At 36.2% G+C, this 22,805-nt stretch overlaps 1 long non-coding RNA gene across 1 annotated transcript in view; it reads left to right on the top strand.

The window, feature by feature from the left end:
• Positions 1 to 19,774, top strand: part of LOC139154940 (uncharacterized) — a 64,881-nt gene extending 45,107 nt beyond the window's left edge. Inside the window, exon 4 of the long non-coding RNA XR_011556992.1 lies at positions 19,503 to 19,774. This is a non-coding gene — a long non-coding RNA (uncharacterized lncRNA). The remainder of the gene's footprint in view (positions 1 to 19,502) is intronic.
• The last annotated feature ends 3,031 nt before the right edge of the window (positions 19,775 to 22,805 follow it).

Raw genomic sequence — 22,805 nt, 5'->3', positions numbered from 1 at the left:
GATCTGATGGTGTACCATCGGGATGCAGCCATAAATGGCTTGCATAGTTTTTAACTCTTGGTTTTAAATTGTTTTTAAACTGTTTTGTTAGATGTTTTAATATTACACTGTTGTTGTTGTTGTTGTTTTGTTTGTGAGCTGCCCATAGTCCCTAGGGAGTTGGACAGCATACTGAATAAGTGAGCGAAGGAAGGAAGGAAGGAACGAAGGAACGAAGGAACAAATGAATGAACAAACAAACAAACAAACAGCTATACTTTTTTCCCAAATTGCAATTCTTTTATGAATATAGGATACTTTTTTTGTTCAATATATATTTCTTTGAAAAGATTTAAATCAGAGATTTGTTGACTTTGAATTGTAGACCTCAAAGATGTGAACTAAGTCTGGTTCTTTGTTGATTCTTTTGCATCTAATCATCATCTAGTTCTATTTTAACAGGTTGCTTGATTGGAGATCTCAAATACTGGTGTTCTATTTTCCCAATTATATTATTCAACCGTGGATTTTAGATGATTACACACATACACCCTACTCCATGTGCATAACAGTTGATTATCAATACAAAAAAAACCATAAGAACATATAATGGAAGAAGTGGAAATAAAATAGTTTTATGTCTCTGAGTTGCCATACAATATTTAAGTTGCAGCTGCAAGGGTTCTTTCTATGTTTTAAAGTTGAAAGTTAAGAAATTCATTGATTCATTTCTAAGATAGGAGTATCATGCCAGCACCAAATCCTACATGTTTCTGTTGAAAGCATAAAAAACTAAGAAAATGTTAGGCTTGTCTCTCATCATCATCATTTCACTAATTTTTTTTAAAGCCAATGTCTTGAAACAGTTCACAAACCCACTTCCTGGTTGTTTTGAAGTTTTAAAAAGTTATTGAAAGGAAAATGCCTTCTCCCTTTTTGTCCCTCTGTTTTCCATTTGAATGTAGAAATTTCCTCTCCACTGAAAAATATTCCTTCATGAAGAGACATTCTTTAACTTAAAGTCATATTTACACTGCAATTAAGGCACTTCATAATCTCAAATTATGAGCATTTATATCAATTTAGTGTTGAATGATCACAAGAAAGTACCATTATTAGTTTGCACATATGCACATGTATATGTACAATATGTGTTGTTTGTACATTTGAGCAGAAGTCCTTTTTTTGGAATCAGTGTATAGAATGTGGGAAATAATTGTTCAAGGAAGCCAATGTTTGGAGTGGAAAATAAATAAAGTCAAGTGGGAATAGGCTATGGGAATAGTGAAAAAAGTGGGATAACTGATTCTTTCTCTAAACTTCAGTGTGAAGTTAAAACAGTCTTGATTGTTAAATGATGTCTTCCCTTCATAAGATTTTCTTATGACATTTGAAGGCATCTGGAACTTCTTTGTTCAATTTTCTTTTTGACAAGTTCTTTAAAAACAAAGCTGTGAGTCTAGTGTGGGCATTTATAAACCTTTCATGATAAAAAATGGAAAGATATTTTCCTTCCTCATTTATCACTATTGTAGTGATATGTCTGTACTGGAATTAACACTCTAAGGGCTGGAAAATTATGCTCCATTGAATACATCCTATTCATCAGTTATATTTTATATTTTAATTTTTCATGTTTAAGTATCTCAGCAGTTGTTGATAAAATTAACAGAATAAGTTAAATTGAATCTAAATCTAATCAGGAAATTTTATATGGATATTTTCCTCTCTGCATTTCCATACCAGGAGTATCTAAACAATGGTGAAAATGTTTTCCAGTCAGCATGATGGCAAAAAATGCATTTTGCTGGGCTTTGATCAAAAATAAAACTGGATTAGGTCTGAAATGCTGCAGCATAATTGCTGCTGTTTATGATCACAAGCTAGACAAAGGATGATCATATTTTTAAATTATGGTGATTGAAGAACTCCTGAAAATAATAGAGAATATTTAATTCAGATATAAAAGAAAAATAATTTATTTTCTAATTTTAATTATTATAAAAGTTTTCCTTAAATTCTTTATTCACCATGGATGAGAAAGCTTCCTGTGAATTATCAATTGCAGAAATACGATTTGCATACCAATTGGTGCACACAATGGACTTCACAGTTTGAATAATTCCAGCCTTTCTATTTATATGTTTGAACATTATGTGTGCGTGTGAGGGTATATACATGAAAAATGCAAGATGAATTCATTTTCTTTTGATTATTTGCATGTCATAGTGGATACATACAGATTAAGTTGATTGTGTGAATTGTACAAACATTGGGAAATCCAGATTCAGAAGTCTGAGAGTTTGAAAAGGCTCTTCTAAGATCAAAACACCATTCACATCTTGAACCATTCACAAGATTAAAATATTCATAGATGCATGCATGAAATTTAACTAACAGCTGGTTAACAGATGAATAATATTAAATCTAGGCTGTGAATCTAAACATAATTCTGGCTTAAACCAACAGTTGCAGAGAATTTTCTTTATCATTTTTTATTCTAAGATTATTCTCTTTCTATTCTGGATGCCTTTTGCCTCACTTAATTCTGAAATTCTGGGAATATATATGTTATGGCATTTCAATATCAGTATTTATTGTCTAGATTAGATTAAGCTAATTAGACCTAAAGAGCTAGAAAGAAGAGTTAAAGTTCCACCTCATAACCATCTGATTTTTGCTGATTTTTAAATTCTGCATATTTAAGTTTCTGCATGCTTTTAATTAAACTTGTGACCTTTTGGACATACACAAATGTTATCATTAAAGATACAGTATATGAGATCCATTTGTTTAAGACATTTATAAGGCTTCGCAACTTGTAATTTATACACTCAACAAAAAAGTATGGAGTCAGTTTAAAAAATGACAACATAAATAGGCAGTTGAAACCCAAATTTATTTAGATGATATCTACTCAAAAGAGAAAACAAGCTATAGAGTCACTTCTATTTCTTCTTCCTACCTTTTGACCATGGCTCAGGAGCTCCATAGCAAGTTTCCATTTTCCCAGTATTGAAATCCAATTCTTACTGTTATCTTAGTTCAGTGGGGTTGATTGATTGTTTGTTCATTTGTTCGTTCATTCATTCATTCATTCATTCATTCATTCATTCATTCATTCATTCATTCAATTTTTATGCCACCCACTCTCAAATAATGCTAAAGCCTCTAAAAACAGATTAAAAACAATTTAAATACAACAGTTAAACCCATGGGTAACATTTATGGCCAGATCTCAATGGTTACTACCATCAGATCAACAGCCCAAAGTCTGCTGGAAAAGCCATGTCTTTACTGCTTTCCAAAAGGCGAGTATGGTGGGGTAGTCTGGATCTCAGGAGGTAACTGGTTCCACAGAGTCAGAGCAGTCATAGAGAAGGCCCTCCCCCGTGGATTCACAAGTTGACACTATTTAGCTCACAGGACCCAGAAAAGACAAACACTGTGGGCCCTTATCAGTCACTGGGACTTATGTGGTAGAAAGTGGTTTTAAAGATAGTCTGGCCCTAAGCCATGTAGGGTTTAAAGGTAATGACCAACATCTTGAATTGCACCCAGAGACCAATCAGGAGCCAGTGCTGTCCGCAGATAATTGGTATAAATTGGGTGTGCCTAGATGCCCCCACAACAGCTCATGTGACTGCATTCTGGACCAACTGTAGTCTCTGAACATTCTTCAGGGGTAGCCCCATGTAGAGCACATTGCAATAATCTAGCTGTGGGGTGACAAGGGCATGAGTGACTATGAGAAGAAACTCCTGATCCAAGTAGGGTCACAATTGGTGCCCTAAATGAATCTGTGCAAAGGTCCTCCTAACTACAGCTGTCAGATGTTGGTCTTATCTTAGGTGTGAGTCTAGGAGAACACCCAAATTGTGAACCCATTCTGAAGGGAGTAATTCTCCCCGCCGAACCAAGGATGGACAGTCGATATAGTCTTTTGGAGGCAATATCCACAGCCATTCAATCTTGTCATGGTCAAGTCTGAACTTGCTAACTCCCATTCAGACTCTCACAGCTTCCAGGCACTGGCATATCACATCCACTGCTTCGCTGAACTGGCGTGGAGTGGAGATATATAACTGGATGTCATCAGCCTATTAATGAGACCTCACCCCATGTCATCGGATGATCTCACAGTGGTTTAATGTAGGTGTTAAATATTTATTTATTCATTCATTCATTTATTAGATTTGTATGCCGCCCCTCTCCGTAGACACAGGGCGGCATACATAGGAGAGGAGAGAGAACTGAACCTTGAGGCACCCCGCCAAAGAGGGATTTGGGGATTGACCTTTGTCCTCCTATCAATACTGACTGCAACCGACCAGAGAGATAGGAGGAGAACCACCATATCACAGTGCCTCCCACACTCCCTTAGTCATTGCAGAAGGATACCATGATCAATGATATCAAAAGCAGCTGAGAGGTCAAGTAGCACAAAGATACATGAATGCCCTCCATCTCGAGCTCATCAGAATGATCAAAGCATTTCTGTACTGTAGCCAGGTCTGAAGTCCGATTGAAAAGGGTCTAGATAATCCATTTCAAAACCGTACAAGATCTAATTTTGCCTAGTGTTTACTTTTACCTAGATGTCTTTTTAATCATGAACAACCCCATCACAATTTGGTTCTTCTCATTTTTAATCTTCACCATCCTTTGCTTTTTAACAGCCAAATTGCAAGCTGCTTCAGTCAATGTGTCCCAAACATTACAGAAAAAGATTAGACATTAAAGAAAAATAAGAAAAACTTGCAAATGTTGTTATTCTTCTAATTTTGTTTGTGCCATTTGAAAGTCTTTAGACTCTAGAACACAAAAGTTGATGATAAAGCAATTTTCTACTTACTATAGTTAACCAACTAACTGTTTTAAAATTGTTTCTTAAAGAAATTTTTTGAAGAAAGCATGATGTGGGTTTCTTCTTAATGAATCATATCCTGACATTTTTTTTGTTTATTAGATACACCTCCTTTTTAGAACAACCTCCAGGAAAAAACAGAAAAGATTGTTTTGGCTATATACAAAATGCATGAACAAATCAATGGAGCACAAATAAAATCATTCATTTTCATTAGGGACTTATCAAAGAAGTTTATTTTAGGAAATGCACATTTAGCATGCAGGGTGCACCAAGAATAATGAAAAACATATGATTGCAGATTTAGTTTGCAGATATACAATGAGACTAAGAAAAAGTTTAAGCTATAATACTATTCCAATTTACGATCTCAATAACATTTGCAGAGATTTTGCTATGTGTCTAAATTATCTAGACAAGTTATTTCTATATTTTTATATGAAAAACTAATAATAGATATGAGTAAATTATACTTTGAGAATGAGAGAACAAACAGCCACTCTGGTTCAGGTCGTGGCCTAGAAATTAGGAGCCTGGGTTCTAGGTCTGCCTTGGGCAGGAAAGACAGCTGGTTAGCTTTGGGCACCCATTCTCCCTCTCAAAAACCTACCGTACTTCACGGGGTTATTGTTTTGGGGAAAACAAGAGATAGGATTCTTATGTATGTTGATAGACAGAAGCAGGGTAACACTACAATAATAAAACCAAAAATAATAGTACTATATATAAAAGCTTTGTTGGCTGGGATAGAAGGGAATTGGAAGACTACTATTTAAGGACACCAATGGATGTTTATTTTGATTTTATTATTGATCAGCAGCTAATGCTTGTGAATATATAAGATATGACAGGTTAATTGAAGTTTTGATATGAACCATAGGTGAAAGAACAGAAAGGTTATGTAACTATAGAGTGACAGGCAGGATAGGGTTGCAATAAACTGAAATGTATTTCTGGAGTGTAAATCTGATTCCTGTAGAATTAAGAGGAAGGTGTTCTCACTCTGATTCTTGATTTTAGGTAATGATATAAGGATTAAAAGTAAAATTAACTACCACTTACACAAGGGCATACTTAGCTTCATGCAATATTTGGCAATACTTAACAGTAAAATAGTAGCCTACCAATGGTGTAATCGATGACCTAATTGCTATTGATCTATGGCCTCTGCAATTGTTGTGGAAGTTCCTCATGGTAAGTGGTGAGGGATGGTGGAATTAATAGACCAGCAACATTTGAATTCCCAGGCATTTCTCTTCCTACTTTGTTGAAGCATGGCATTATTTTCTTTTTTTTAAGACACAGAACACCAAAAAAAAACCCTAATCTAATAGCAATATTGTGAAATTCCAGTGATTCATTTAATTCAGTTTCATAGCTTGCAGAGGTCTTGTTTTACTAGAGTTTGTGTTCGTTTCCTGCTTAGTCTTATCCGCTCTCTAGTAAACAAACCCTCATTAATAAAAATAAAATAAAGTCTTCCAAATGTTGCGAAATTATGTTTTAATCATTTCTCCCTGTTGGCTCTAGAATGTGAATACACATGCATGTACACACACACACACACACAATCTATCACATATAAATATATACTGTTAAAACTTGATGTGATTTTTATGACCATTCTTACATTAAGAATTCATGATAAATTTATGTCTTTATATAAGATCTTATGCCATACATGAAACCTAAGATTTTCTGTAAATTTGATTGTATCTCATGAGTTTTTGTGACATTTCTTTAGAAGGAAGGATCACAATTCTGTTTGAGGTATCTTAATGACAGTATTTCTCCTTTCTTGACATTTAAATAATATTTTTGTCTATTGAGTGACAGCATACAGTTAAATCTGAAATTAGAAGGAATCACTTAGGGAGTTAGCTTTAACAAATTTTTGTGCTTCCTCACCAAACATTTGCAATTTTAGTGTATTGCATGCAAGATGATCCTGTGATGTGTCTCCTTTTTTAAGTGAGGAATAAGAAAATAGGCTTAGAAACTTAACACACTGGCAAATGAGCAAAGTTAAGCATAGAATCAGTCTTGAAGTTACTCTGAATTGTTCTGTGGTTTCAGGATGACATATGTCCTTATTTTCATATTAATGCTTGTGGCTTATTCTTTTTTCAGTGCACTCTAGCACTTTGGTGCTTAGTGTCTTCATGTTTTAATAGCCAAATTCCTTTGATTCAACGAGGGTGGCATTTTCAGATACTACTTCCGAAACTTCTATTTCAATACTCACTCACTTACACACACACACACACACACAGAGAGAGAGAGAGAGAGAGAGAGAGAGATCTTATTTCAAATAGGCTTTTTATTGCACACAAGAATGAGAGCAGAGCCAAATAATTATAGAAAACACAAGACCAAAGGAACTTTAAAAAAAAAAAACTGTTTGAAGGCAACTTCAAGCAATTCCAGACCTTACATGTTTCCAATGTAAAAAGTTTATGGACCCACTTTAAATTATTTTCTGGATGTATTCAGTTATTTATCATGAATCTTCTTCAAATCAGCATCACACACACTACTCTGATCTGGTATCTTTGAGATGTTCTGGAACTATATTCTTGTATTTTCAGTTTTTGGGGGGATTTTGGAAGAAACCTAAATGCAGAAAAAAGTTTTTTATAGTTGTCAGTCAATATCAACCTAATTCTTTTGCATGACCCTTGATTTGTATGATCAGAATGTTCTACTGGCACTGAAAAGTTACAACCAATTAAACAATAAAATATGGAGACATTGAATGAATCCTGATTTTACTGTCAAAATCATAACTGCAGTTGACTGGAGTAATGGCATTTGAAGAGAAACCTGCCATTAACACAAATAACAGCTTTTCTTTGGAGACAAATACAGGGTGAAATATATTTCTACAATGTTGCAAATAATCAACTCCATGGGAATTCTTTAAACATTATTCCTGAAAGGGAATTAATTATGAAGTAAAATATGATCACATTCAAGTAGAAATGTTGTTTAAACCTTCACACAAAATATGGATTTTTTTTCTTTTTATGTGGCATTGTATTTTAAAACACTATTGCAATAGATAGTATTGCAACAAGGACAAAGATCTTTTTAAAAGTGTTGCAACTTAATGAAAGTCTCTGGAAAGATGGTCAGTGATAGATGAGTTTTTACTACATTAAATTTGGTAAAAATCTGGAATTTTTTAGAGTTCCAATCTTTAAGACCACTTCTGTCATTTTAGAGACTCAGCCATTACAGTTCATAGAGCATTAAACTTCTATGTTTGATGGTTTAAACAGATTCTATTTGCAAGAATAGTTATTTGGATTTCCTGATGTTTTAATTTCACATTGTGGCCTGGAGGGGTATTGTAATGCAGAAAGATTTTAAAGAAGGCATCTGTGTTTCAAAATCAGTCAAACTGCTGGGAAAAAGTAGATTAACTGATTTTAGACTAAGGACATTTATTTTAAAATAAAACAAACTTTTAGGAGGTTCTTCACAGTATTCAATTTCAGTATTATTTTTTAAAGTCTGGAGTAAATGCTAACTTTATTTTCAGAACTGACACAAAATTGGAACTGCTTGTGTTCTGCCATCTCATCCCAGTTTTGCTAGATTTTGGGTGGATGAGAATTTTCAAAACTTTGAATCAGACTTGTTTGAAAACAATCAAATAACACAAAGGAACTCATGTATCTCTTCAAAACCACTTCAAACACTACTTAAAAACTTATTAATTAGCATCATTAGCAATATTTGTTAAATTTAGATTTCATTCTGCCAAGATTGTGTTATTGACATTTTATAGAGTTTGATAAGTTAAAAGAAGATTTATCTATGTATTTGGATATGAAACATTATTTCCTTTAAAATTATTTTGCCACCAAATGTTATGGCAAAACTTTGATACAGTTTTTCTCTCATTTAAAAACATACATTTTTGCAGATGAGGGAACAGCTCCCGAACCAGTAACTTAACATGAAGGTTTATTGGTCTTGTATTTAATTATAAGCATTTTGTATTTCTGTATTTTTTTTAATTTATGGTTTCAATTTCACATTGTTGCATTATGATGCAGTTTTCAGATTAAAATTATGTTATCTACTTTTAGTCAAACTATATTCAGAAATAACTACTTGATAAAATGCATTTTATGTACATGATAAAATGTACATGATAAAATGCATTTATGAAATATAAATTTGCATATCCTTTTGCACTCATTTAAAAGGGTAACAGATGAATGTAGATTATTTATTTATTTATCTATTTATTTAGATTGATTTGATTTGATTTTTATGTCGCCCTCCTTAGACTCAGGAAATATTTACTGAATATAGGAATGTGCTTGAATGAAAGCATCATGAATTTATCTAGTTTTGGGGACAGTGGGGACCTGCATCAATTTTATCTGATTACGGTATGAGTTTTCCTTTCCTGCCTAAAATGGGTTCATATTTCATTTCTGTGTGTGCATAAACAAAGAGCAAAGACTAAAGACTTACTTAATTCTCTTCATTATATTATATTATCTAAATGGATCAATGAATTGGTACCTGTGAAGTGATAAGAATGTCCTATGGTAGGCAGAGCACAGCAAAACTGGTTTGATTCAGTTTTAGGAGTTATGAACATATGTCTCAAGATCGCAATAATAATTTACTTTTGAAACTGAATGATTATAGGGCTAAACCTCAAATCATTTTCTGTTAAATGCGTCTTCTCCTAGACTAGCATTTCCTTCCTAGTATTGATTGTTTTTCTAGATTTTATGATAAATATGCAAAATTGTAATTTCTTTCCTTTTTTTAGCCTCTATCCCAGGGATCCCCAGACTTGGCAATTTTAAAAATTGTGGACTTCAACTCCCACAATTCTCCAGCTTGCTATGATGGCTGGAGAATTCTGGGAATTGAAGTCCACAAGTATTAAAGTTGCCAGGTTTGAAGCCCTTTGCTCTATCCCATAAGATCTGCACATATCACAAAGATATGAAGGAGAAATGGAAGTGGCAGAAGATGTGTTCCCCCCCCCCCCTCTCCATTATAATTTCAGTCTAGGCTCTCCTAATCAGATAGAATTGGTACATTCAAATGTTATATTTACAGACAGATTAGTCTTATTCTTGCACGATTTAGGAAAAAATAATGAAAAACATACGGGTGCAGTTAAGCGCTCCCAAACTAAGAGGCCACCATTGTAGGGGATCTTCAAAAGTTTGGAATGTTCCCTTCAACTTATCCAGATTTATCACCAAACAGTTTTTTTTCAGGTGACAGATGGGAAAAATAATTAAATACATGGAGAATGTTTCACCAACTATAATTAAATTGTCTAATTAAAAATAAATTAAATCAAACCATTTTCCATTCTTTTTGGGATGTTGGATCTCCATTCTGCTCAAAGGAAGTCCATACAATATTTTATGGCTATTATTGTCATTCTAATTTTTTCTGTGCCAAATGCATTAACTTGGAATGTCACATTTATAGAGATCAACATTTCAAACAGTTGTATGGAATTCTATTCTTAAAGTTTGGCAAACTACTGTGAATATTGAGTGCGTCATACATAAGAAGTTGAAATGCATATATTGGCTTCCATTGCTTTAAAATTTTGCCAGCACATCTTGATGTTAGTGGCTTATTTTGTAGGTTTCTGCCAGCTATATCCTAGGTTCATCATTAGATGTGTGTAAATCAGGCAAAAACTAATTGATTCAAGTTAGTTTAAAGCTTTTACTTGGTAAAACCGTATGAGTATCCAAGCAGAAGACTCTTGAATTTTCGGATAAATTCAAAGGTCCTTAGTAAACAGTTGAGTTGTAAAACTAAGTTTTATAAGATGGTTTAACTGAAACATCATTGACATTGAAACTTCAGATCAATGATCATCAATAATGCTATAGTATAACACCTTTCTATTAGGATACCCGTCTCTTTCTTACACACATGCGCGCACAGAGAGAGAGAGAGAGAAGCAAACAAAACCTCTCTGAATGAGTTACCGTATTTTTTGGTGGATAAGACGCACCTTTTTACTGCAAAAAGTGCTTTAAAAACCAGGTGCGTCTTACATATCAAATGCTGATGAGGGCCCCCGCCTCCCCAAGCAGCCCTTGGCGGGAGGCAGGCATCTTAGCCCAAGGGATGGCCAGGGTTAGCAAAACTTTTTCCTTCCCTCCCCGTAGCGATGGGGGAGAGGAAGCTTCGTGCCAGGAGGAAGGAGCAAAGGGAGAGTCAGCGAAAAAAAGAGGCAGAGCCATGAGGATTTTGTCTGATGCATTTTGAGGACGTTCGTTCCACTCACAAAAGTCCTTTCAGGGTATTTGGCATCAAATGGCATCTCTTCTTTCCTAATACAGAGGTAGTGAAATGGCAGGAAAGTGTAACTTTGGGGTAGGAATAAGTTAGACCGAACCAAAAACTATTTTTCTATGTTCACAAAAAATAGGACTGCAAATAGCAGGTATGAATTGCAGCTCCAACTACGGAAGGAGCGGCTTCTATCTCTTGGGGTGGGTGGGTGGGTGGGGGAAGGAAAGAGCTAGAACTGACTTGGGGGGGAGAGGAGAGGAGCAAATGCTTCATCATCCAGCGTTGGGGCTTACCGACATTTTTTTCTGTTAATGAAGCCCGGTTGCTTTCAGCTGCAAACTTGACTTACTCCTCTCCTTGACCCTCCCTCTGTTGTAAATGTTCCATCTATTTGGGGAGGGGGGATTTCTAGAATGCTTGGGGCTGGCTCTTTGCCTGGAGGCGAGTGGGCGAGGCAGCAGCACTTGGAGGGGGGGCATCTGAGTTTCCCTCCTCCCCCTTCCTCCCTGGCTCCTTGCTTTCCTCGCTCCCTTGGGTTTTCTATTCAACAGCCTTCCTTTCCCTCCCTCTTCTCCTCACCATTCTGCTCCTTTTTTCCACAGCTTTTCGTTGCTGGCCTCTTATCTATCTCTTTGGGTTTAACTTGTTATTAGGGTGTATAGTTTTTGTTATTTTTTCAGACAGCTTTTTGGTGTGTCAGTTGCCATTCTGAGCTTGTGGTTTTAATTGTGCCCAATCATTCCTCTGCTAGGTTCACATAGAGCAGAGGTAGGCAAAGTTGGCTCTTCTATGACATGTGGCCTTCAACTCCCAGAATTACTGAGCTAGCAATTTAATTTCAAGTCAGAAAACATACTCGCTTGCTCAAAAGGAATATCTATTGAGCTTAATAGAATATAATTCCAAATAATGCTGTGCAAACTTTCAGGTTCAAATTTTCAAAACCATCCGTACAGTTTAAATGTGACATATCTGAAATAGATATTTTTTCTTACTACAAATTCAGAAAGAAATCAATCAGATATCGATTGCTCATTCTTCCAGTTGTTAATTTTTACACAATCTTCAAATTGAAACATAATGTTAATATTAGAAAGCGGGTCATTTCTAGTACTCCCATTTAAAATATGACATTAAAAAAATCAAAAGTAATATAATAAACAACTTCAGATACAGTGATTTTTTTTCATGAAACGTCATTATGGGATAACTAATTTTTCATGCAATATTCTTTCAAAAAAAATTGTAATTAACTTTTCAATAAATGCAATCTTATTTGCAGCAAAGGACAAAATTCTGTATTGACACCTGGACAATTTAATGTCTTTAAAATATCATTAATCATGAAAACAGGAACTGAATGATAAATTATCTTTCCAATAATTAATAGTAGGTATCCATCTCATTTAGTAGGTATCCATCTCATTTAACACATAACAAAATATAATTTGATAATTAATCTAGTGAATTTCTCCTGCAGCATCCTATTTGAAACACTACTCAGATTTTGAAATTATATCAAACAATTTCCATATGAATAGTAAAAAGTATTTCACATTAAATATTAATTGTAAACAAACTAAAACACTTTGGGAGGGAAATGCAATCCATCTGTATAACAAAAGAAAATTATATAATTCTATTTGAGTGAAATCTTTCATCTTTGATTTACAGGTTTGCATCTGCTATAACTGAAACCACATTGTTTTATATCTTTCATATTCTGGCTTTCCCTGAATCTTGTTTTAATTAAAGACCCTTTCAGATTTTTGAATAAAAAGCATGACAATGTTCACTTTTGGCTATAATATCTTCTTTGAGCTTGGAAAATGTATAAAAGAATATTGTTGCTTGTCGATCAAAAGAATGCCGGCTATCAGATAGTGTAAAATAGAGTGGGGCGCAGTAAATAATACATAATTTTCTCTCTATGTATGAGTTTGTATGTACAGATGTGTATGTCTATGTGTATATGTGCATTTGTTTGTCTTGAAATGTTTTAGTGAGATAATTTTTCTATCGTTATTTGCAAACATCAAAAGAACATACAACCTCCTTCCTTTTCTGTGACAATAAGGCAACATGTGTAAGAGTTTAAGCATTAATTATCAGCAAAAGGCACAGATCTTCAGTAACTCTTATGAATCCATACGGACTTGTGGCATAAACTTATTATTCAGAGAAGAAAATAATTAACAGAAGATACCTCTCAAGAAACTTTCTACTGAGTTCCAAGCTTCAATGAGATTCAGTGGAACAGTATAACTAACGTGCCAACTCCAAAAGGAAAAATACTGCAAAAGTACTAGATTTTCCAGCGAACTTCAGAAGGTCTCTTTTGCTTATCACTTTTAAAAGTGTAGCACAGGATTGGTCTGAAATAAGATTAAGTCAGATAGGGGGACACTGTTGATTTCTGAAAGCTGAATCAGTTTTGAAATCAATTTGCAATCAGTTTGCCAATGCCATCTGTAATCTATGCTGGATTATGCCACAGACCAACCATCAGTCTTTCTTTACCGAGCAAATTTTGTTCACAGGTTTCTAATTATCATTAATTCCAGAGAAATACCGAAATCACCACCATCAACAAAAGAAAGCTAAAGAGACCCATTTAACATACTTGCATTTGGGACAGACAAAAAAAGAGCAGAATGGAATGTCTCTTGCTATCCATTTTCCAATTGGAAATTAATGCTTCTCTCATGAAACTCCTCTAGCACCTTTAAAGTGGCACTACAGAAGAACAACTCGTAATTCTATTACATCCGATCAATCATATGAACCATTTCAAGTGATCAGAGAGGGAAAAAGTTCCTGTAAAATGTATTTTTAACATGTGAGAAGCAGGAGAGATATTTGTGATTCTGTCCAGTTTTTTTTCCCCCCCTAGCGGCTTCACAGACTGTTTCGATTTTCATGGATAACCATAGACAAGAATGCAGAATGACTTTAACGTTTCTATTCTACCACTGAATTTGGGGAGTGGATCAGAGAGCATATAAAAATCTGCACAAGACTGACTTTCCTTCCAAGTCTGGTTCATTCTACTGTTAGAATTCTAGTGGTTACATTGGAGGAATTTTAGGCTCTTTTAAGTCTTTCCCACGAACAAGTGAAGCTGCTGTTCAGAATTTTGTGCCCAATGTTTATGTTCCAACTGATCTCTGCCACCCAAGCAGCAGACAAGACATGTCTAAGGGTGCTTTTTTGGGGGGGGGATACACAATGATGTCACACACAGGAAATGTCAGGGGAGGACTTGGCACTTCACAAGGCTGACTCTTCTTCCATAGGCTCGCCAGCAGCTCTAGAAAAATAAACAGGCAATCAGAATATGGAACCAGAGTACACAATGACATTGTAGATTTTCATGCATAATCAAAGCTGATTTTTCAGTTCTCCCCCATGTTTATTTGTGTTCTTCAGCTAGCCATAAATAAAGTTTCTTTCCTTGGATGTATAAACAAATGTCAAGTGGAAAAACATTTTCGATCCAAGCAATCACTGCAAAAGGTTCCTGTTTATATTAAAATTGTCAGAATATTTTATAATGTTAAGTTTAGAAATACACATGCTTTGTGTCAGCAAAATCAAATTGTTAAATGGGGGGAAAGGTGCAAGCCCCCTTCTCTGCTCAAAAGAAATATTTATGGATTCAATTTATCCAGTTTAACAATGGAATATCCTCTTCAAAATCAGGTAACATGCAAAGAATTGAAAACTCAGTTGCACTGCTTTGCTCTTAAGATGTTGTTGGCAACTTGCCTGGCTAAAACTTCTGCAGTCAAATTCTGAATTTGGTTAACAGACAACTGCATGAAATTTCGGACCTAATAATAATAAATAATCTGATTGTCCATACTGCCTTTATTAGAAATCACCTGAAAGATAGCTTAGTAGACAGAATTAAATTAGGTTTTGGAACTGTTAAAAAAAATAAAGTTATAGAATTATAGACCTAATTCACAGATATACACAAGCCACTATTCTACTCAAGATATCATTGAAGGTTCACCTGTTGTTGTTTTTTATGTGCAATGGAGATTTGACAGCTATCTTGATTTTTTTTGGACTATAACCTATGGACATTCCTTCCACACATCAATGTCTTTGTTTGTTTGTTTGTTTGTTTGTTTGTTTGTTTTTGTTTGTTTGTTTGTTTGGACTTACATGCTGCCCCTCTTCGAGGACTCGGGTTGGCTTAGAGTAATGATCTAAAAATTATTTTTAAAAAATCAATTGTCATCAGGTTTGGAAGATTTCTAAACCTACACTGATTTCCAACATTTTCAACATGCACACATGTTGACGGTTTAAGACATTTTCATTAGTGAAATTAATTGAAGCTGAAAAATGCATTAGTAGATTAAATATTAGTTTGGGAGGTTAATGCACATATATGCACATTCAATATTAGCAGGAAAAAACATATAATTTGTACTGACTAATCTCTTGTGAATATTTGTAGCTAAAGCGTGATTCAGGTCATTCACATGTGACTCTGCTGATGTGGAAAATTGCTACTAATGTAAAAAAGGCATCAATATTTTAAGTCTTTAGAGCTTGCCAAAAATTCTTTCGGTTAATACAATAAGAAAGGAGAAGAATTAATTTTATTTTTTAAATGTAATACATTCTGTCAATTTTTATTGGGTATGAGGATGTATAGCCTCAGTGGTACTGAGACAAAAACTAATAGATTTGGTTCAGTAGAAGGGCATATATATCCATGAATACATGCCAGATAGCTAACAAATTTTTAAAAAGCTTGCAGTGCTATTATTACATACTAAGAAATCTGTTAATAAAACTAACTACATAGGCCAAATTTATCTTATCTGATTTACCTTACCATAAAATAAAATTATATCAAAAATCTCTGTAACGATGATAAAATATGTATAAAATAGTTGCTGTTAGCCTTTTGACATTTGTTTGGAGGATGGGAACATAACTTATCTCAACTTTTGACATCTGGAATATCCACACAAATTCTAATTGAGGGCAATTTGAATATATTCTTAAACTTAATTTCTTAACTGCCATCTTCAACAAGCTCTCAAGAAAGTATTATAGCTGCTGACAAACTATGAATCAGAATAGAGCTGGAAAGGACCTTGCAGGTCTTGCAGTCCAATCCCTTGCTCAAGCAGGAAACCCTATACCATTTCAGACAAATGATTGTCCAATATCTTCTTAAAAATCTCTAGTGATGAAGCACCCATAATATCTGATGAAAAGCTGTTCCACTGCTTAATTGCTCTACCTATTAGGAAGTTTATCCTTAATTCCAGGTTGCTTCTCTCCTTGATTAGTGCCTGATACCGCATGAATCCTAACGACCGATAAGGTCCCTCAGAGTTGGCCTTCTCCGGGTCCTGTCGACTAAACAATGTCGTTTGGTGGGCCCCAGGGGAAGAGCCTTCTCTGTGGTGGCCCCGGGCCTCTGGAACCAACTCCTCCCGGAGATTAGAACTGCCCCTATCCTCCCTGTCTTTCATAAACTACTCAAGACTCACTTATACCGCCAAGCATGGGGGAGTTGAGATATTCCTTCCCCCTAGGCCATTACAATTTATGCATGGTATGTTTGTGTGTATGTTTGGTTTTATAATAAGGGTTTTTAGTTGTTTTAGTATTGGATTGTTACATGCTGTTTTTATCATTGTTGTTAGCCGCCCCGAGTCTACGGAGAGGGGCAGCATACAAATCAAATCAAATCAAACAAACAAACAAACAAACAAACAAACAAACCCATTGTTTCTTGTCTTCTTCTGATGCTTTGGAAAATAAGTTTACCCCCCTCCTCATTTTGGCAGCCTCTCAAATATGGAATACTGTTATCATGTCCCCACTGGTCCTTCATTTCTCTACTCTAGCCAAACCCAACTCCTGCAACCATTCTTCATATATTTTAGCCTCTAGGCCTTTCATAATATTATTTGCTCTTCTTTGCACTTTTCCCAAAGACTCAACGTCTTTTTTGTAATGTGGTGACCAAAACTAGATGCAGTATTCCAGGTGTGGCCTTACTCAGGGATGGTTCTTCTTACCTTCCCCACCAGTTTGCATTGTGACAGAAGTGCATGTTTTGTGCATGCACATCACTTCCCGGAAATGACCCTCAGTGTGCATGTGCAGTACTATTAAAAAAACTTCTGTGCAGCAAAAAAACCCCAAGATGTCTATGGTGCTGCTGAAAGATCCAGCTCAGGGACATGTGGCAGACCTGGTTCACTGCTGGTTCCATTGACCCAGACCGCCAAGTTACTACCAGTTCTATAGGACTGATCCGAACTTACTAAGGCTTTATAAGGCAGAACTAATACTTCACGTGATTTTGATTCTATGCTTCTCTTTATACAATCAAGGACTGTATTACCTTTTTTTTGGCGGCTGCTGCATACTGCTGGCTCCTATTTAAATGATCCTATGCTAGGACTCCAAGGTTCCCCAGTTATTGTTTTTGATTTTATTTTATGGTTTTACCTAATCTGTACTTATACTTTTGGTTTTTGTTGCCTGTGTAAAACCTTGGGTTCCTCCACATTAAATTTCATGTTGTTGGATACAGCTCATTCCTCAAGTTCATCAAGATCTTTTTTGGATCCTGAGTTTGTCTTCTGGGGTTTACCAGCTTAATGTCATTTGTAAATTTGATGAGTTTCCCTTCTATTCCCTCATCTAAATCATTGATGAAAATATTGACGTGTATAGGGCCTGAAATGGACTCATATGGTACCACAGTTTACTTCCTTCCCTGTAGATGTAGTACCATTAAGCACAATTTGTAGTACTCATTGAGAACAATTTGTCATCCAGTTACAAATCCATCTGGTAGTGATGCTGTCTATCCCATATTTTTCTAACTTACCAAGAAGTAGGTTGTGGTCTGTTTTGTTGAATGCCTTGCTGGATAGAATACACTACCCAAGAGTTAAAGAGCTGCAGCAGAAATTATATACAACAGTTTTTAAAATTACATCATCCTATTTCTCTGTCTCAAATTTGCCTAATTCTAAAACTTGCAGAGGGAAGTTCCTCTTCTGAATATGTTAAATGTAAAGATATTGGATGCAGTTTTCTCTTCAACACAAAGGTCTAATAAATGCTGTTTATTATATCAAAGGTCTAATAAACTCTCATTTGTACAATGAACCATTACAATTAACTGTGATGTGCAGAACATTCTAGGACTATGGCTACTATTTATGTAAACTTTTTATTTACATTCATAGTAGTATCATTTTCTACTTGTTTCTTTTAACTACAATTAACCTCATCTCTCCTATCTTTTTTTTTTTGTCTTGATAATTTCAATTAAATCTCTGTTTCACATGGATACAAATAAAATTCTATTTTTTTACAAGTCAAACATTAGAACTCTGATCACAATATTTCCCATGAAGTATGATCCATTCAGCATATCAGGATGAATCACAAAAGAAAAACGGTTTACATGATAATATTGTTTTAAGAAGGGAGGAATAAGGGAAGAAGAAGTTTAAGCATAATGCTTGGCCATGACTGTTTTCTCATTCTTCTTTTGGTGGTAAATGAGTCAGAAATTACTTGGCCAGGGAAATAACAGTATTATTCAAATTCTGAGTTAGAAATGACTCATCTTACTCTGAGCAAGTATGTAATCCCCAACATAACTGACAAGTACATACAAAAACCCTCTCTTTCTCCTTTCCCATACACACACTGACACTCAAACATTCTCTCTCTCTCTTTCTCTTTCTCTCTCTCTCTCTCTCACACACACAATTCATACACTAATATCTGATTTTATATAACAGAAAGCAACACAACAGTTAGAAACCTGGTACTACTTTCCAGCTATGACCATGTGCATTTGCTATGAGAGTATGCTGGTGAATAACATTAAATATACTGGACTGTTCCAAGTAAGACACATCTGACGAGAATGTAGAAGTCAACTTACTGACTTGCACAGAGTAGTTAATCTAATTAAAAGATTCACAATATTTTTACATTAGAAATAGTAATAGTGTTTTTAATTACACATCTAAAGTTATAAATTTTAAGGAAATATATGGGGGAAGGGGAAGGGGATCTACTGGTAGATTAAATTTAGGTTTAATGTAATTGCTTAGAAACAGAAAATGTAATTAATATCTATTGTTTTCCCCCTTAAATCACTTTGAACATTTCCACTTGGTCAAAAAATGGGAAAGAACTGAGGAATTATAGACAGCCCTAGCATGAAAAATTGAATTTATCATATTTCCAAAAGTCTCCATGGGGTTGGATGAAAAATGAATTGGGATATGTCTATTTTATACATAAAGCCATATTTTCTTATTTTCCTATTTTATAAATAAAGCCTTATTTGCCAAAGGACCAGAAGGCAAGACAAGAAACAATGGATGGAAACTAAACAAGAAGAAAACCTGAAAGAAAGGAGAAATTTCCTAACAGTGAGTACAATTCAGCAGTGGAATGGCTTCCCTTCCGAAGTTGTGGGTGCTTCATCGCAGGAGGCTTTTAAGAGACTGTATAGCCACTTATCTGGAATGGTATAGGATCTCTTGCTTGAGCAGGGAGTTGGATTAGAAGATGTCAAGGACTCTCTTATTCTGTTATTAGAAGTCCATGGAGAGAATTAAACAAGCACTTATGAGAAGTTTTTTATTTATATTATATGCCTCTTGAAAGTTAGAGATATTACTGAACAAAATACAAAAGAAACTAGATACATTTAATCTTGAGAAGGAGAGACAGAGAAATATTTCAGCACTCACATTATGGATGCTCTATCGAAAAACGATGTGGCTGACACGGCTTGAAGGGCCCATGCTGCCATTTGATGTGATTTACGCAGCAACGTTTCGGCCCTCCAGTCTTCTGGTTTCAGGCTGTCCGCTGTCTCGGAAGGTACCAGGGCTGTAGCCACTAATGTGGCCACTGGTTTGTCGATAGGCGGGAATTGTAGAGCTGTCTCGATCTCCTCATCAAAGGTATAAAATCTTCGCTCCATCATGGAAGGGCCCTGGGCTGCAGTTGGGTGCTGCCATGGTCATTTAATGTTCTCCAAAAAGATCTCAGATGACGGAATGTGGTCTGACTCTTTGGGAGGTTCCTTGAATAGGGTAGCCGACATTTGAGTAGTGTTAGTTGCATCCAAAGGTTTGGTTGACCCCTGGAGGCCTACCACTTGTTTGGCTTTGTGTAGTAAGATCCGGAATAAAGCTGGTTTAAATAGGCCAGCAAAGGCTGGCTGGTCAGGAAAGTTGTCCTCATCATCTGAGAGGTCATTGTCTCGGTCGCTCCCTTCTTCCATCAGGGCTGAATCATCCATCATGGACCCCAACTACGTTGGGGGCGGTGGTGCAGACTAGAGGTCTCAAGGTTGGGCCGAGCATGGTGGCTGAAGTGTAGATTGATGTACTCTAGCCGCCATACCCTGGGAGTAGGCATTAGCAATAATGTCCTGCCATGTTGGTGCGATATTCTGCCAAGTGTTGGTCTGAGGTCTAAAACCTGCAGCTATGGGCATGAAGGTAGCTGATGGGATCTGAAGTCCCTGTGCCAGGCCAGGAGCTGGGTGCTTAGGTTGACCGGTGGAACTAGGCCACTCTGCTGTCATCGGTTGTGGTGAAAGGACCAATGGTTGACGATCAGGAGACCAGTCCCTCTCAGAGACCGAGCCAGCCGGGGCTAATAGACCCCATGTTGAGGGTGACTCGAAAGGCTGTGCCAACTGTTGGGAGGGTGGCACACTTGGAATCAGGACCCTCGGGTTAGCCTTAGTTGGGTGTAAGGCCACTTCCAACTTTTGTTCTAGAGCTTTGATCTTCCTCTCAGCCTCCTTAAGTAATAAGGCAGACTGAGATTTAGCTTTGGCCTTGCCTGGTGGTCTCTCTTTGTGCTTGGAAGCCACTGGGGGCTGGGTAGATTGTTCCCCCAGTGAAGGAATAGGCTGATCTGCCATAATTGGGGCAGTTGTACTAACTATTTTCAGGCAAATAAATACACTTCAGTAGCCTTGAGCAGCAGAGTTTAGCTGTCAAAGTCAAGCCATAGTTAAAGAAATAATTTTTCCTTGGAGACTGCAGACTGCGCCTGCGTGTTAGTTGGCTGTCTGCCAACTTTACCTCAGGCAGTGAGCCTCAGTGAGCCACTTCACCATTTCCCTCAGAGCCTAGTAACAGGGGAAGGTGACCCAGCTGTTTGGCACTCTGCCAGCTTCGCGCCAAACAGCTGACGCCTCCCCGAAGTGATCGGCAGGCGCGCTGAGCTGCTAGCCTCAAAAAAACATTGTTGTCAAATGCCGGTGCTTTTAAAGGTTCCCGCCTTTGCAATCAGCTGGGAAGCGGCTACAGGAAGCTCCGGTAAAACTGTCCTTGTGAATAAACACTTCTATCTTTCTCAGCCTTTCGATGGGGGCGGGGCAGACCCCCCACCGTCAGCTGTAATGTGCCTAGTATGGCCATGGAGGCCAGTGACCCAAGGCTCCAATTTCCCTTTCAGGGCAGTACTCACTAGGAAAAAAGGCCCCATAAGGAGAACGGTGGGGGTGGTGCCCACGGAGGGCAGGGACCCCTGTTGTTAATAGTTGTGAAGGGAAAACATGTTAATAAAACACAAGCCTTAAATTTGAACAATCTATACCTTTTTGTTCGAGTCATATTCATCAGACAGAAAACTCAGAGTCCCTATTCTTGACTGAGTTTTTTAAAACTGAGCCTCTTGGCAGCTAGGGGGCGGTACATCATTAACATGTAATTAATATGTAAATCCAAACTCAGGCCCTACCAATAAGACGCAAGTATAACCCACTTGGACTCTCCTTCCAGATGCATTGGAGAAATAGAAGATTTATTTTTAAAAATGGTATGTGATAGATTAAATTACAGGTTATTTTTGTGAATGGGTATCAAAAATCTATTAAAAATACTATGGAAAAAGCAACATGTTTGTTGTTTAGTGTTATTGGGTATGCACACATACTGTAGAGCTTAAACAATTGTCCATCAAGATTGCTTTAACCTGGATTTCTGCATGGATTACAATACTTATAATACCTGAGTCCTATTGGAATGGATAGCATATAAATGAATGAATGAATAAATAAATAAATAAATAAATAAATACTTGATCTTGTGACTTAATGCCCCATTCCAATTGTATTATATGATTTTATGATGTTGCTGAACCATATCTCTTGTGGTCCCAAATTGCATGATAATAAACAATGCTCAGAGTTGTAGTTCAGAACATTTTGGAATGTAACACATTATTCTGGACTCTGTAGGTATTAAATGGTTTTCTGCAGTGTTTCAAGTATTGTTAGTGTTTCTTTCAAGGATATTTATAAAACCCTAGATAAATTTATTTACGCTCAAAATACAAGTTTTCTTAGGGCTGCGACAAACATCATGTATTGCACAGCAAGTTCGTATGTATTTGGAAATAAATCTACATGTCAATGTAATTGTTAGGCTTACAGTCAAAGTAGGAATGAGGAAGCCAAAATTCAAATGTCTGCCTCAGCTATGATACTCATTTTGACACCTTAGGGCCTTAATATTTTTATTCCCAATACCATCATCATTACCACTGCCACTATCACTGTAACAGGAAAACCAGAAAAATGTTCTGACTTCTGGAACCCATCAACAGACAG

The sequence above is a fragment of the Erythrolamprus reginae genome, chromosome Z (genome assembly GCF_031021105.1).
Source record: "Erythrolamprus reginae isolate rEryReg1 chromosome Z, rEryReg1.hap1, whole genome shotgun sequence".
NCBI lineage: Eukaryota > Metazoa > Chordata > Lepidosauria > Squamata > Dipsadidae > Erythrolamprus > Erythrolamprus reginae.
The sequence above is the reverse complement of the archived record's forward strand: the minus strand, read 5'-3'. Positions and strand labels throughout refer to the sequence as shown.